Genomic DNA, 12684 nt, shown 5'->3' with positions numbered 1-12684 from the left:
ATGTGGTCCTTAGTAATCTACATGTAGTGTGGTCCGCAATGTCAAAGTATGATTTGGCATCGTATAGCATCGTATGATATGGAGTGCTTCTTGAGATAGTAAGGTATGTCTTTCGTTGAGGGTTTCAGAAATTATAAAGTTTGAGCAGTATTGAAGGTTTCAAAATGATATGATGTGCTGTGATTCAATGGGGAAAAGTGTGGCCGTGAGATGGTTTATGTGATCCTCAGTAATCTACATGTGGTGTGGTCGGTAATGTCATAGTATGATATGGCATTGGATGATATGGAGTGCTTCTTAAGCATACAAAAAAAGAAAAATCCATCAGGTGATTTTTGCAAATGTTGTACTTACAGAATCTGAAGTTTTCTCGTGCCGCTGAAAATCCCTTTGGGTAAATTCTCGATTTTATTTTGGGACAGATACCTTAAATGTAAATTATGTTTTAGATAAATGCCCAAATTTTTTTTATTGGACTGGCTAGGCAAACGAATAAATGTTTATCTGTAGAGGCATGACTTTGCACCACGGGTACGAGATGTAAACACGTGCATCAACAGGGAAACTAAATGGTAGCTACAAAGTAATAGTTACAGAGCATGAACAGACACAAAACTTGCGGATTACAACAGTTATTCAAAGTAAACCCTGGTATATCGAGCTACTGAGGCAAACAAGATATCGTGGATCTAGAGTCAGCTGATAGTGTGATAGTAGTATCACAGACATCTCTCCGTCGTCTTGATCAGTTTTTCACCCGCGTTATCCCTTAGACTGTTTTCAAAGTAGCATATTCCAACGATATTATTTAGTACAAATGGGAGCAATTCAGTTTTGCCACGCCCTTGATGGAGTTGTCTTTATTTTTTTTATAACAAAGAATCCGTCAAATTTCCCACGCATTACTTACTATTTTCAAAACAAATTGTAGTTTTAGAAGCAAGCAAAAGCGCCGTCGGCATGTTCTATACTCTCATGAATCAAGTTAGAATAAGCCAAATCAATAAAGTGTCAGAATCCTTGTTAGAATGGTTCAAATGATCTGATTGGTTGAATAAGACCAAAGCTGTCAAAAATGAATGTCAAACAATCAAAGTTTACAACCATCAAAGTGCACAATCTGTATTAGTTCACAAACTGAAATAGTACGTTCGGCAGGTCGAATTTAACACTGTTGCCAGAAGTTTTTCAGTCTTATAACAGAATCTTAAAGTGAAATGTGCATTTAAATCCGATCTAATTGTGGCTAATAAAGACACGCAAATTTTTTTTCATATGGCAACTATAAAACAAACTGCTGAAGTCGTATGTTTACTGAATAAACGACAGCCGAATTTACAGTTAACCGCGATTGACCTCATCATGATCGCAGGGTCGCTCTGACACCGTCATGATTTACATGAATTTTAGCAGTTATGCCAGTTTGGTTATGTTTTTCATGATTCCTGCTTGGTTCTATTTTGTTTTAGAACACGAAACTATATATGCTATACGAGTGTTATCTATGTTGGATTTTTATTGCCGTAAGAAAGCTCACAATCTCACTGGGAGTGAAAACCTTCGAAACTCGGACTGCCCATTTCATTTTCTCTTTGAGGATTTTCGTCTCTGCTCACGTTTTTTAATAACATCAATCACGGCGCACGGCATGTTTACAAAAAAATAGTAAACATTGGCAGATAGCGTAACAGCTTCAGCTCAGCTCCGTGTTTTGTACTCTGTTAGAACACGTTCTTTCAATCAAAGACAGCGCGCGATAGCGAGATTAAAAAATGGATTCACTTTCATATAGAAACTGAATCCAAGGAATAGTTTTACTATGCATATTTTTAAATTAGAGAACTTATTTAGGTTCGATAATGCTTTCGCGGATTACAATATGTCATTATTAAAGTAAGTGATATCTTTGAACCCAATCACAAAACTTACAGCCCGTTTAAGTTGACCAGAGTACGAAGCAAATCCCTGGGGAGGCTCTTAAGCTTGTTCTTGGCCAGTTTTCTGTGGCATATAATAAGTCAATGAAAATGCGACGAAGAAAGCTTTGGAGCACTGTGAAACATAGTATATCTCTTCAAAAATACATTTTGTGACGTCGGCGAAAACACTATTCATGGGACATTGGGTGTAGTGCTTGATGACTTACATATTTGACAGCTTCGAGAGGTTGGCAAAAATATTTCCGGGTAGTTCCTCGAGTTGATTGCCTGACAAAATCCTATGGAAAACAGGGATAGCGTAAAAGAAACTAGATACCAAGTTGAAAGTTAAGTCTAGTTTCGCTATCAACCGTTTCAGGAGGATCGAGGACTAACCTGTTGCTTATTGATTACATAGCTACTTCCGATACTTGCTTCTTCCAATCAAATACGATTGCTTAAATCTGCTTTAACACTTTGCCTGAGGTAATTCCTCAGTTTTGCACCGCGCATCCTGTATTGCGCATAAAAATCACGTAATCAGAGGAATGAGCGCCCTCACGGTATTGTTTTTCAATCTATGGATCAGGAAAAGAGGTACGATGGTCTTTAGCTCTTGAACGAGCACGGTGACCTATATATATATATATATATATATATTTTTTTTTTTTTTTTTTTTTTTCATAATTTTGGTGCAAAATTTTTCCACTTTAAATTGGGGAAATTAAAAAAAATTATTCTTAGGAAAAAAAAGATAAGGCTAAAAGCGTGCACGAAGCCCATTCCTCGAGGATGCAAATTATAACCTTGAAAGGAACGACTCGAGGAACATGTTTAAATTTGTGTGATTTTCCCGAAATTACATATCAATTGTGCCATGCGCTGGACACTTTCTACCAATCAAGATTTTTTTACATGTGTTACTTTAAAAACCCAGTGCAGAAAAACGTACCGTTAACCGATAAAATGACGCGCGTGATTAGTACCAGTACAGGCATAAGTGGGGTAAGTTTGGCTTATCATCCAAAACAAGCACGATGACCTATCCCTTTTATTGTAATTTCGAAAGAGACATTGGTAAGGAACGTTTAAGGAAAGTTTAAAAAAAATTACTGGTATGTTCGGTCACTTTTTTTCTTTGAGGAATCACCTTAATCGACAACAAAAACCTCTGCTTTATCCTTTACAAAAAGATAATTACCAATGGTATTTGTTTTTATCAGAAAGGTTGTATTTGAACTAAGCAAGTGAAATGATGAATAAATTAATAAATAAATAAATAAGAAAGTGAGAGAGCAACAGCTAAATGAATGAATGAACGAAGAAATAATGAAACTAAATGGTAAATTTAGAATTTTTGTTTCAAAATTTTTTGCATTAGAAACTACTTTATATTTGATTTGTTCTTTTTTAGCAGTTTTCTTCATCAATTTGTTTCTCTTGATATTTAAATTTTAAGTCTTGATGAACTTAAGGTTTCATATACATTTATTAGAACTTAGTTAGTATCTAATAACACCAGCAAATCTTTATTCTTCTCACATGTTCTTTGTTGAAATTTATATTTTTGAACATTTGCTTTAATTATCTTTTTTTTTCCTAATCCTGGTCCCCCTGTTAATGAAAGCGCTTGCCTTGTAGCTTATTTAGAAAATTGTTGGTTGGAAAGGTGAGTGACATCAACATTATTAATTAAGATTTAGCACTTCTGAGTTTTATATTTGAAGGAAGGATGTTTAAATCATTCTCCAAAACTAAGGAATTCGTAGATGTAATTCATCACTTACAGATGTTCAAGCTTCTTTAAACCTTGGAAAAGTCCTTGGGGCAGATTTTTAATTTCGTTGTTCGACAGATCCCTGAAAGCAATCGTTTATTTCATGAATCGCAACAGAAACAGATCCTGCTTAGCCCGGGGATTAGTGAAACCAAGTGCTCTTTGTCTAATGGGTAACTTGACTGATTACTTTCGAGGCCAAGCTAGAAAGCAGACGTTTGCATTACTTTTGGTCATTGCTTTGACCTGGATACGTTTAGGAATTGATAAGTTAAGGGGCAAAAAGAAAACCTATGCTCGTTATGGCTAAGAAGGTAACGAAACTTGACCTGCCAGCCCCCAAAGTTACTGTGAGTAAATACGTTGTTGATGATATTCAAACTGGGCACTGGGCTCTTTTACATTTGCAACAGGGTTTGGAGAGGTAGAGGGGGGAGGGCTTCAGAGGCTCACGCTTCCCCCCCCCCGCTTCACTGCATTGAATAGATTGATAGTTTCCTAACATCTGAGTGTAGATTGATTTTCTTTAATGCGTATTGCATCATGATTTCTTCCAAATTTTAAGGAAATAAAACCGAAAAACTAAGCCTTTTTCTTAAGTCAGAATGGCATGTCACAATATTTGCAGTGTACATATTTGTTCATGGTGTTATTTAAGAATAACAATTTTATTTCCCCTTTCCCTTTTCAGTCAGTCTAACTTGACAAATTACGACTTTTCAGGAGGTAGAAATATAAGATCAAAGGGCTTTTAGATTTAATCTTCAACACATTCACCCACAGGTCATCTAAACTGATTAAATCTGTGAACATTTCTGGGGTTAGCTTCTTCAGTTTGTTGTCGCGCATCCACCTATAAGAGTGGCAAGAGAATCAATGTAAATCCAGACAGATAAACACACTGAAACGAGAAGCGGGGAAAACGGAGGGAGAGATATGCGGAAAGACAGTATAAAAATAGGAAAAACAATCTAGATAAAGGTTAAGAATGGACTGATAGAGGATAACAACAGAAAGACTCCAAAAAAATTCCGTAAAGGTTATAGATGTTTTAACGAGCTGGTTTGCAGCCTTTACCATCATTTGGAATGATTAATGAGAAATATAAAAATCTAATCATAGAACAGCCTTTGCAAGCTGGCTTGTCATAAATTGTAATTTCCCTATTAGTCTCCTTGCCCTACGGTGAAAAATCGTTAACTTCTGTCGTCAGGATTTGCTCTTACAAGTTTAAATCCCATGCCAGAAAGTTCCTTTAATCATAGCGTTATTAGGATCTTAAAAGGTCTTACTTACAGCCTTGTTAAATTCTTCATTCCTCGAAACAGGTTATCAGTTAATTCGTTGAGATTGTTGTCGGACAACTCTCTGCATTGTTCATAGAAATAAAACAGAAAACAAAAATAATGGTACCATAAATGTCTTAAACGTGTGAGTAACATTTGATCATTTATTCTGATCGTCCGGGCGAGGGAAGTGGTGAATGACGCTTGCACAACCTCAGCAGAAGTCTTCACTAGAGACAAGTGAAGAGTTGTTGTCAGTCGAGTTGTTTATAGTCCGGTTCGTGCATACTGATTGGTCAGTTTTCCCATGGTGTTATTGTCTGCAAGACTCGAGTACCCGTTAGTAGGTCGTAGCCGATCGGCTTTGATCCGTCGGTAAAGGTCGTTCTCTTCGGTTCCATTTGTCTGCAAATGTTGTGAATAAGGCGTTTGTATGATAATGGCATCTGTTGAGGGGAGTCTGTTCTAAGGTAGTAAATCTGCTTTCCAGAATCTGTCGTCGAGATTAGTTGGTGCTGGAGGTCAGGCATTACGTAGAGTCCCAGTCGATAGTGTCTTTATAGAGTAAATAATGTTCAGCGATGAGTATTTTGACGTCACCACTTATTGCCTCTCGTTTGTGTCCACTCATGCGGTTGTTTTGGAAGTTTTTCCGATAAAGGATTCTTAGCAGTATGAGCAGTTGACCTTATTAAAGCTCCCTGTCTATTTTTTGGCTCGTCCTTGCCTGTGACGTTGGTCAGTAATTGATGTAATGTAGATATCTGTAGGCGACGCACCTATGACCTTCACTCTTTCTTTCTATTAATTTCTTCTTCATTTCGCACCTCCCGGGGCCGCAAGGCTTTTTGGTCTTACTCAAGTCGTTGCTACAGCCTTTGTATGGGGATTTTTCTCTTATGCTTGTAATTAAAAGGCCGTAAGGCCGCAGGGGTCATTAACGCTAACTGATGACTAACCCAACGTGGCACTAGCTAGAAGTAATCAAGAGGGAAAATAAACACATCAATGTAAATCACAAAAGAATTCAAACTTCTTTGCCGGGATTTCTAGAGGAATATTAGTTCCTCGTAAATCCAGTGAACCCAGCTTCAGTCGTTCGATCACTGACTGACGCACTTTCATAAGAGAGGAAATACAGAATACAGAAGAGAGGAAAAAATATAGGAAATTTATAGGGAATGATTGTCTGAATCTAGCACCTCTGGTCTAATATGTCGATCGCTGTTGAGTACAGCTTCAGTAACTATGAAGAGCAAGTCGTTTTCTACTTACAGCCACTCTAGGTTTTTATTTTCCTTGAAAATAATCGGTGGTAGTTGACTGAGTTGGTTAACGGACAAGGACCTGTAAAATATTTTTTTAAACAGTTACCCCATACCTTAAATGATTAAGTTTTAAGGTGCACAGTTAAGAATTGAAAAATTAGTTCGGATATATCAGTTCTCTGACCTTTAGAATTCATTTCAGGGAAAAACGTGTTATCATATTCTTGGTAAGCAGAGATCATTTAGATCTTTATGACGTAGGATTCAACGTTTGCATGAGAATGCTAGCATTGATGAAAAAGTTTTCAACTGAAAATTGCGAGTTACAGGTATTTACAGTTTTCTCAGGGAGGTAAGGTTACCAGATATCGTAGAAGGAAGGCTTTGCAGTTTGTTGGCGTGTAACCACCTGCAGTTAGTTTAAGGTGAAAATAAGCTTCTACCATCCTCACTTTGAATCCTCATTTTAGCTTTCATGTCTTTGTAATACGATTTCCAAATATCCATTTAAAATATAAGAAAAAAACGCCTACAAAGTGAATGTTGTAGGCAATACTAAAGAAACATCCTGCATGGTAATTTCTTTAAGAGTAATTTGTTTACGAGTCACTGTATCAATGAGAGAAAAAGATGGCGATGGATGCGATAAAACTTGACAAATGCAGATTCGTAAAAGAATTGAAAAAAGTCCTCGATAAGAATTGCCAATTAGTTGGCATGAATAATATTAGGCATGTATAGTGCGCGTGAGAATACTCTCAAATCTACAAAGCTAACTAAATATGTCTTTAAAAAAAATATGTAAAATTTTGTGCATATGAATAGAATGCAACAGCTAAATGAATGAATGAACGAAGAAATAATTAAACTAAATGGTAAATTTAGAATTTTTGTTTCAAAATTTTGTGCACTAGAAACTACTTTATATTCGATTTGTTCTTTTTTAGCAGTTTTCATCAATTTGTTTCTCTTGATATTTAAATTTTAAGTCTTGATGAACTTAAGGTTTCATAAACATTTGTTAGAACTTAGTTAGTATCTAATAACACCAGCAAATCTTTATTCTTCTTGCATGTTCTTTGTTGAAATTTATATTTTTGAACATTTGCTTTAATTATCTTTTTTTTTTCCTAATCCTGGTCCCCCTGTTAATGAAAGCGCTTGCCTTGTAGCTTATTTAGAAAATTGTTGGTTGGAAAGGTGAGTGACATCAACATTATTAATTAAGATTTAGCACTTCTGAGTTTTATATTTGAAGGAAGGATGTTTAAATCATTCTCCAAAACTAAGGAATTCTTAGATATAACTCATCACTTACAGCTTTTTAAGCTTCTTTAAACCTTGGAAAAGTCCTTGGGGTAGATTTTTAATTTCGTTGTTCGACAGATCCCTGAAAGCAATCGTTTATTTCATGAATCGCAACAGAAACAGATCCTGCTCAGCCTGGGAAATAGTGAAACCAAGTGCTCTTTGTCGAATGGGTAAGACTGATTACTTTCGGGGCCAAGCTAGAAAGCAGACGTTTACATTACTTTTGGTCATTGCTTTGACCTGGATACGTTTAGGAATTGATAAGTTAAGAGGCAAAAAGAAAACCCATGCTCGTTATGGCTAAGAAGGTAACGAAACTTGACCTGCCAGCCCCCAAAGTTACTGTTAGTAAATACGTTGTTGATGATATTCAAACTGGGCACTGGGCTCTTTTGCATTTGCAACAGGGTTTGGAGAGGTAGAGGGGGGAGGGCTTCAGAGGCTCACGCTTCCCCCCCCCCTTCGCTGCACTAAATAGATTGATAGTTTCCTAACATCCGAGTGTAGATTGATTTGCTTTAATGCGTATTTCATCATGATTTTTTCCAAATTTTAAGGAAATAAAATCGAAAAACTAAGCCTTTTTCTTAAGTCAGAATGGCATGTCACAATATTTGCAGTGTACATATTTGTTCATGGTGCTATTTAGGAATAACAATTTTATTTCCCCTTTCCCCAAATTACGACTTTTCAGGAGGTAGAAATATAAGATCAAAGGGCTTTTAGATTTAATCTTCAACGCATTCACTCGCAGGTCATTCAAACTGATTAAATCTGTGAATAGTTTTGGGGTTAGCTTCTTCAGTTTGTTGTCGCGCAACCACCTGGCGATGGATGCGATAAAACTTGACAAATGCAGATTCGTAAAAGAATTGAAAAAAGTCCTCGATAAGAATTGCCAATTAGTTGGCATGAATAATATTAGGCATGTATAGTGCGCGCGAGAATACTCTCAAATCTGCAAAGCTAACTAAACATGTTTTGCGGTAATTTTGTCTTCTTTTTTTTTGATAACCCTGTTTGTTGGCCGTAAGGCCGGTTTTTATCTACTATATCACCCATAGTGGTGCCATTTACGCGATTATTGCTCGGGCATGGATGAAGTGCTTGCGTTCACGTGCCTAACATATAAATATCCGCTTCGTTCCTTCGTTGCTGAGATTGACCTCTCCATAATACAGCGCTATTTATTCGTACCCGTGACATAGGCTCTTTAACTATTCTTTTTCATGCCAGTAGACATCATAATGTGCAAACGGTGTCACATACATTTTAATACTATTTGAAGGATAAAATTTCGCACATTCAGGAATTGTTTGATACAGCCTTCCCTTCCTTTTGATATCTCTTAAATATGAAATTCATTTACCGAAAATCCAAAAAAGGCTATAGATACCAAAATCAGAGATCCGCTCTAAAAACGGTCTCCAATGACTAAAACCACTCAATATAAAATTGCATATCAAATTTACATATGACGCATATTCACAACCTCGCTCTCACGGGTCTTCCCTTGAAAATCGGGATCAAATATCCGTAAGTAAAACAATTCCGAATAGTTTTAGGAATATGGGCTATTGTGGTAGTTATGAGTCAGAAATCATCGATGTCTATTTTTGAATGCACGACAGACAAGTACTCTTGTAAATCTTTAAATCAGAAATACTTATTAGGCAAAACTGCTTTTGAAAAAATTAGTTTATCACTTTCGATATACCGAAAAATGGTCGGAAGTATACCCTTGACGCACGATATGTTATTTCATCGGCTGCTCGGAGGTAAAAAATTATTGCTTTTCACCTCTGAACTAGCCAGTCAGTACGTGCATACCATGTTTTACATAGGACGCCTGAAGTCCCGAAGTCCCAAAAAAAGCACTACACCCTTGTTCCCTTTTTTCACACCTTCTGATTTTTGGGGGATTTTGTGTCCGGCTTTGAAGCAATTAGTTTTCCTCAATCGCAACATACTTTTTGAGCTTATAGAAGCTAACGTAATGATTCAGATTAGCGCCCAGGGCGACGACGACAGTGACGAAGACGTAGTAATTTGTAAACTGATTACTTATTTTTTTATGATAACTTTAGGAAAAAGAAACAGCGTAAAAGTTATACTAGAAGTATCTGCCGATCACTGTGGCAGTTTGGTGAACTAAAAAGTATTTTCTACAAATGTTTTCCAGGCCTATTCAAGATAATTGTTGCTCAGACACGGAACAAAATAGCATATAGTTTTTTTCAAATGTTTAACCCAAGCAACTCTTAGGTGGAACAAACCGTCCCAGTCAACTCAGTAATCACATCAGTAAATATCAAAATCGAAAGGAGCCCTTACATAGTAAATTGCAAATAAGTCAATTTATTTCCAAATGAAAGCGTGCATGACCGAAATCTTTACCAAGTGACTTTTACTGTTAGAAAAAAAAAACACAAACACTCACAAAGATTCCAAGGACTTCAAGGTCTTGAATATTCCTGCATGAAGGCTGCTAAGTTTGTTGTTGAAGATATACCTGTGATTTGATCGGAACGATTGTCAAAAACGCAAACAACGCTCTATATTTTCTGTTTTGAAGCAATGTCAAAAACCCGGCTTTCTTCGTGTGGTCTCATGCACGAAATCCAACTGATCTTAGTCTAAAACCACAATGCTTTAGTAGCATCATAAATTCAGCTTATAGCAACACATTTGGAGCTTAGAAGTAAGTGGAGTAAAACTTTATTTAGACAGGATAGCCCTTTTTGCTCGAAGGCTGGTATCCATACGGGCCATGTATCGAGGTACAACTATGATCACAATATACTGAAACTTAAATTACGTTAAGAGCCATTGACCGTACGTAAATACTGAGAGTCCGCTGACAGTTGAAAAACTTCTTAATTCAGTTTATTTTTCCTAAAGAACCCTTTTCCTGATAAACCATTTTTTTATGAAACTTGAATCTACTGTCCCTTTGATCTGCTGTTCTACCTTGTTCTACCTTGTATAATAGTTATGAATGTCAGAATGTACGAACGTTTGTTAGCAAGGCTGGCGTCATTGCTTTGGCGTTGCTATAAAAAATAAAATTTCATTCAGCTGATTCGAAAGTTTTTAAGTTCATTGCTGCTAACTGAAAACTGAAATGGCTTTCTACGTAATTGCACTACAGCGTCCATTTTTGACCATAGTAAAATAAAACTTTGCCCTTTATAATCAATGTTTCGTCGTAAAAATATTGGGATCGATGTTACTAATGTTTTCAGAAGTTGACGAAGTCGCTGCACGGCTCGGGCAATTTCTATACTCCTTCTGAAAATATCAGTGATATTAATCCTTCGTTTTATTCGGCCCTATGCGTTTACCTTCAAACAGTGGGAATATAAATATTACGCAAGGTAAATTTTTAATTTAATACACTCCGCCTGTATGCCTTCGCCAACATAGCAAATGTACTTTAGCTGCACGTATGCGAATTGAAACAAAAACTTAATCGTTGCAATTATGGAGAGTTTTCGGTTACTTAGTATTCACAGTATTTACGCCACACGAGGCTGCACACTACCCCCTTTCACAATCTGATCTGAGCTGTATGTTGGATGATTTTGGTTTTCGATCACACAGCCATCGGAATGATGTCATAAGTTTACATCTCTCGTTTGCCTCGGTCGAGAAACTCCACTTCGTTCACCGCATTTCAGTCAATGTCAACAAAGGACCCTGGACGGGTTTCCCGCGAGTACACCACACAGGTAAAACATGACTTGCCACAGCCAAAAGTTTATTCCGAAGTCAGTTCAGTGGTGTTGACGTCCCATTCCTCTATAAATAATTTTCTGATGTATTTGGCTGCAGCCACATTCATTTTAGTACTTCATTGCAAAGCAATTCAGCACTAAAGCGACGTAAGCTAAGGTGGTACTCAGCCAAATCATTATGAAAAATAATTATATATCAACTACGTCTGATAGAGAATTAAGAGAACGTTTGAAGTTCAATCAATCGGGGTAAAATTTAGGGTCGGTTCTGTTCCCGTTTTTAACCAATCTGAAATATCTGCATTGTTAAGAATATAGAGTGTGCTACTCGCAAGTCCTATAGCTGAGTCAATTTATCAAGTATATTTGTCAATTTATTGAGTATATTTGCTAACAGGGCAACGTTCACCCATTTTAAAGCACTCTACAAGTTATATTACATCTGCTCACCCTGCATCTTCTAATGTACTTGCTATGAGCTACTAAAATCAGAATTGTTTGGGAACTATTAAAATCAGGAATGTTCCGGCCAAGTGTTTGGGAATTATATTAAAGTTCACACGGCAACCAGGTGGACAATCAGACATAGTTTGAAGCTACACTGGTTTGCAGATTTAATGAATGTAACCGAAGAAGTTACAATTCATAGACCCAACGTTTCGACACTCCTGTCTAGTGCTTTCATCAGGGGTGATCTAAACGCTGCAACAAGAGGTCCTTTTATATGATCACTAATTAGCGGCCTTTTTTCTGACGAGGTGTAAATAGGCGTCAGGAAGCAGACCGCCATCGTCACGATTTAAAGGAGCGTGGGCGGAGTTAATGTGCCAAGCCTCCAAACAAAGGCGCTGGTGGTAACGCCGATTAGTAGTGATAATTTTAGAATTATCCCACCCAATTGTATGGTTGGTTAGGCAAGTATGCTCCGATAAAGCTGAATTTTCCTTTTTGCAAAGAAAAACCGCTTTTTGGTGCTCTTTTAACCGTGTACCAAACTGGCGTTTGGTCTGTCCGATGTATTCGTTATCACAGTCATTGCAAGGAATAGAATAAATGGCGTCGGTTCGTTGTTCTTTCGTGACAGGATCCTTAGGTTTGGCGAAAATGTGCCCCAAAGTCTGAAAAGGTTTTTGAGCAACTTTAACGTTGTGGCTATTCAAAATTCTCTTGATGGGTTCAGTAACACCCTGTATGTAAGGAATAACAGCAAAACCAGTCGCTGGTTCTCTTTCATCAAGAGCGTTACTATTTGTAACTGGTTTTTGGCAGTTACGGAGAAAAGTTTTTGTATAGCCATTTGCCTTTAGGACATTGGAAACATATTTCCTCTCCTCAGCCTTCGAATCGAGTGATGATGGTAGACAATCAGCCCTCCTAAGTAAAGTT

At 37.1% G+C, this 12684-nt stretch overlaps 1 long non-coding RNA gene across 1 annotated transcript; it reads right to left on the bottom strand.

Moving 5' to 3' along the window:
• Window positions 1-4937: 4937 nt before the first annotated feature.
• LOC149049826 (uncharacterized) lies at window positions 4938-10073 on the bottom strand. Its single transcript, XR_016183394.1, has 4 exons — window positions 10002-10073; window positions 7569-7640; window positions 6258-6329; window positions 4938-5064 (listed from the first exon to the last, which is right to left on the bottom strand). It is a non-coding gene; the product is annotated as an uncharacterized LOC149049826 (long non-coding RNA).
• Window positions 10074-12684: the final 2611 nt, after the last annotated feature.

Source organism: Pocillopora damicornis, chromosome 2, assembly GCF_964200805.1.
Source record: "Pocillopora damicornis chromosome 2, jaPocDami1.2, whole genome shotgun sequence".
Lineage (NCBI taxonomy): Eukaryota > Metazoa > Cnidaria > Anthozoa > Scleractinia > Pocilloporidae > Pocillopora > Pocillopora damicornis.
The sequence above is the reverse complement of the archived record's forward strand: the minus strand, read 5'-3'. Positions and strand labels throughout refer to the sequence as shown.